General features: G+C 32.0%; 1 protein-coding gene across 2 annotated transcripts in view; it reads right to left on the bottom strand.

Annotated features, from left to right (window-relative positions):
- LOC125040145 (solute carrier family 66 member 2-like) overlaps positions 1–4,310 on the bottom strand; it is a 21,361-nt gene extending 17,051 nt beyond the window's left edge. For both annotated transcript variants that reach the window (XM_047634659.1, XM_047634658.1), the window contains exon 1: positions 4,099–4,310. The gene's annotated coding sequence lies outside the window, so the exon portion shown is untranslated. The remainder of the gene's footprint in view (positions 1–4,098) is intronic.
- Between the last annotated feature and the right edge of the window lie 690 nt (positions 4,311–5,000).

Raw genomic sequence — 5,000 nt, forward strand, 5'->3', positions numbered from 1 at the left:
AACCCAACTAATTACCAAATATTTATCAGTAACCTGACAATTATCAAATAATATCATAACCAACCCATTAGCGTGCATCTTTGCCTCGCTAAGAAATAATATAACTACTGTCTTTTTCCAGGCCTACGCTTACTGTATCTGTGGTGGGAGAAACAAGGTGAGGTGATGTGATCTCGCTGCGACCGGAGACGAAGTGAACAAATAATCACCAATATGACCTCGGCACAACGTAGGTTATCATCTACCAAACTGTGCGGTTCTTTCTTTTTATTTCAATCTATAATACTACCGGCAACAGCAGTAAAAGTGTCATTAGTAGAGATTGCTATTAATCTCATGATAATATACAATACTAATTTACGCTCTAGTTTCCAAACGAAGGAAACACCCATGGCCAATGTCCATCGTCCATCAGCTGCCATTGTGGTGGACGGGAAGAAGCAGAGGGTAACGCTGGTGACATTTGTATGCCGCGCGGCTGAGTGACCGCCACTCGGCAGAGAGTCCAACCTCCTCATATCATATGGTTGAATAAATACTTGTTAAGTGGACTTTTCAAAAGTTTAGCTGATAACTTACAAATGAATTATAATGATAGAATATTCCCTTGGACAGTATTCTGAATAAAAAGAAGAAGAAGAAGAAGATATATATATATATATATATATATATATATAATATATAATATACAAAATATAACATATAATATACTACCTGTGATCAAAAGACCAAAAGACAAGGAAGGTTGAAATAAAATAAAGAGAAGGTCAATGTAAGAGAAAATATAAACATAAATATATAGATACATAAATTATAATATATTATATATATATATGTTATGTGTAACACACACATATATTTTTGTTATAGGATTTATGTATGTATATATGTATATTGTATATGTATGTATATATATATATATATATATATATATATATATATATATATATATATATATATATATATATACTATATATGTACAAGATGGTTACAAGACTTCAAAAATTCCAAGTCAAATAGAACTGACATCTGAATTATTTATATTATTATGATTTGTCATCAGTACAGTACAATGTCTCCAGCATCTTTATTTTTATCTTTAGGCAATCTTTTACTGTTGGCTTTGCCATTACTAGCAGTAGTTCTATGATTGTTATCAATGAAGATAATGCACACTTTAAAAATACTCTTATTCCTCTGTATACTTTAAAAATACTCTTATTCCTCTGTATACTTTAAAAATAATTATGTTCCTCCGTAAACTTAAAAAAAAAAAAAAATCCTGTTTACTTGAAAAAATACTTCTATTCCTCCAGCATTAAAGGAAAATATGTAATGGATATTAAGGCCTAAAACTAATCCAATTATCTTTATCTAAATTGTGAAGCTAACTTTGCTTATCTCTTATGAACCTCAACTAATTTAATACTATAGTGAATTTTTCTGATTCACCCCAAAACTAAAAATAAAAGACTGAAAATGACAAATTTTCATTTCATCTATATTATACCATACATTCTGTATAAGAACCATAGATACTTTCAGGAAACACATAAAAAATATTGTCAATACATTGGTAACAATAGAGCTTACAAGTGATAACATAGTAATCTATAATATAATTGCTTTATCTTATAGCTGCAAGCATCTTCATTCAGTAAATCTATGTAGTTTGTAATAGCTCATAATAATTATTTGCCAAAATTCTAAAAAACAGACAACTTATTCTGACTTCTACAACATCAGCCAAAATTCATTATTATTACTTTATGACAAATAAAGTAAATTTGGTTGCTACATTGCTAATGATAATTCTAGATGTGAGAATTGTTTATAACACGTTAGGAAAGGAAATAGTCACTTAAATAAATTGGTATATTATTTAAAAAAAAAATGTCAAACAGATATTCAGCACACAGTCAATAAGACAACAAAATCTTGAAATGTGTAAAAATAAACAAAAAATAAAAGAAATGTAACAACATCTATGTAAACACAAAATAGTATTGTACATTTTCAGTAAATGATAACCATAACCCACACACAAAAAAAAAAAAACACTCGGAATCTATTAATTCTACATATTTTACCTGTGCTTTTCCCATTGCAAAGTGAAAATAGACAAATATAGCAGTAACAGCAGCTGTTATGACCTACTCTGGTAAATTTGTAGAGACTGAGCCAGTTTTGGGGGAAAAAAATGCTAGAGTTTCCATTTGCCAACAGATGACAACTAATCAAAACTAGCCTTGGATTAATAAGCCAATCAAAACTAGTCTTGGATTAATAAGCCAATCAAAACTAGCCTTGGATTAATAAGCCAATCAAAACTAGCCTTGGATTAATAAGCCAATCTTACTGAAGGACATTTCATTACATGTACAGTGCTTCATACCTCATGTCAGTGCACTGCAAACACAGTATAAAGAGATATTACTTCAGGAGGATGTATTTCTTGTGATATGGTTTTCCAAGACAAGATACATGTTTCTATATGATTTTTATGTGATTAGAATGAATTTAATCTTTTTGTATTGTGCTCAGAATGATTTTGTGTTAAAAACCCAATGGAAATAATTTCTTTGGGGCAGGGGACATTTAATATGTTTGATTTCTGTCTAATCTAGTGGTTCTTAACTTGGGGGGGCACACCCTCTTAGGGGGGGCTTCAGTATTTTCCAAAGGGGGTACGAGCCCTTGGAAAAAAGGCTGTAATTTCTCTAATTATTTATGTTATTCTCTTAATGAGAGCATGGTCACATAATAGAAAGTTTAATTATAATGCCACCAATCCATACTCCATAAAAAGACTAATAAAACATACTTACAATTTTCATTAAAATCTGGGAGGGAATTTTATTTACAAATGCAAGGGAGCTGTGGAGGAAGGACAAATTCCTAAAGGGGGGCACGGTAGTTAAAAGGTTAGGAACCACTGGTCTAATGCATGGCAATGTGAACTGTGATTACTGTAATCAGTGCACAAAAAAATATTACTTGATATTACTTGAACCATTTCTTTATTCAATAGATCTCCAGGATGGATTGTCAATATACATGTAGTTTTGCAAGCAATACAGCCTTCTGCAGCAACATCTTTTCCTGCCAAGTTTATGAAGGTACTGATGCGCTTGAATAATCTACCACAAAATATCCAGACAATATGTGAATTGACACTGGCCTCACTTTTTTAATGGTCTTTTGACTTTGTGCTAGTTTTAGCTGTTTGTTGTTTGTAAATTAATCAAACTTCTTGGAATCGTTCTTGCTAAGAGTTGGCTCTGCTTCCAAGCAAAGGGACATTGAGTAAATCTAAAGCATATCAGTATAATATCTTTAACTTAAGGTATGAGGTTTTTGTCACAATCTATGTTCTTTGTTTCTGATGTTATTATTTGCATTAGCAAATTATTTCATGTATCAGTGTGTGTAGTTTTCCCTTTCTTTATGACAGTGTCATAAGATTTTCCTGTAAATGAATGCCAAAGAATTACATGTTGCACAATTTGTTTATTATTAACTTGCAAAAGAAACACCAAAGATGAAGAGTCTTATTTTCAGTCTCTCTATTCACTTAAGGCAAAGTTTATCTTCTGCCATACAGCTATGTGACACTGAAATGGTTAATGTTACCGAGAGCGATGCACAAACATAGAGGGAAATGGACACAGCCATTTTACAGAGCATAAAATATACAGTAATAAACAACACAGGTCCATATGCAGTGCTCTCGTGTTTACTGCGAAATGACGAAAAAATCCACTGGAATTTTGGGTTTGCATGATAGCCTGGTTTTGGGACTTTGTGTCTGGAGGGTGCAAATACCACTGAAATTATACCATAGAATTTTCAACTAAAGTAACTCCCTCCGCCCTCCACCCAAAAAAAGAACATTTCCAGCTGGTTCTCCATGCTTGCAGTCTAAAGAGGAATGCTAACACAGATGCTAGTACTATGCAACAGAATTGAACATTCGACTCATTTTAATCACACTGAATTACAGAACAAACCTATATCCTATCTCTTAAAGTAACGAGTGTCATTAAAAAAAAAAAAAACAAAAAAAAACTATAATACATGCCAACTACAAAAGTTTACCTATTTCAATCTTTGTTGCAGGTGGGAAATCCTTCTTCAAATCAACGTCATTTCTCCTTAACTGACTGCATCAGACATATCCCAAACGGACACTGACGTTGAAGATCATGATAACTATCGTTCTACATTCACAGATACCGGCTACTTATGTAATATCAGAGATAATTTAGATAAGAACAGATAATCACGAAGAACAACCATTTATCAGCTGATTCTTGTTTACGTTGTCACAGCTGGAAACTGGAAAATATCTCCCTCTTAATATCTAAAGAAATTCTGTATAAATGGAAATTCATCTAAAAATTCACACATAAAAAATATAATTATCCAATTTTAAATACAGAAAAATATTTTAGAATATATATCTTAATCAATAGTAATCATAATCTATGGGTTGGAAAATATATCCCTAGCAACCGGCCGCTTGAGACTAGTTGTCATGTAACAATGGAAACAAGGAAAATGCATAATAATTTAGATAAGTTAGAGGAACATCGTCATAGATAGCCGTGTAAAATTATTTACTGCTGTTATCAATACGGTACGAAGTTGTCACAGATAGCAATGTGAAATGTCTCATTATTATCAAACTGAATGAATATAAATTTGTCAAGAATAGTGTATTTTGTAGAAAACACACACACACACACACACACACACACACACACACACACACACACACACACACACACACACACACACACACACACACATATATATATATTGCACAGTCATCATTTCAACGTATAACACATTAGATTCATTTCCAATCGGTAAATATTTTATATTTTAAACTCACAGAACACACACATACATACATACATAAAATATATACATCTACACTGCAAGTAAAACATTGAAGGGAAGTACAGGAAAACACAAATATGCCTTGGCATATAGGC

The sequence above is a fragment of the Penaeus chinensis genome, chromosome 28, assembly GCF_019202785.1.
Source record: "Penaeus chinensis breed Huanghai No. 1 chromosome 28, ASM1920278v2, whole genome shotgun sequence".
Lineage (NCBI taxonomy): Eukaryota > Metazoa > Arthropoda > Malacostraca > Decapoda > Penaeidae > Penaeus > Penaeus chinensis.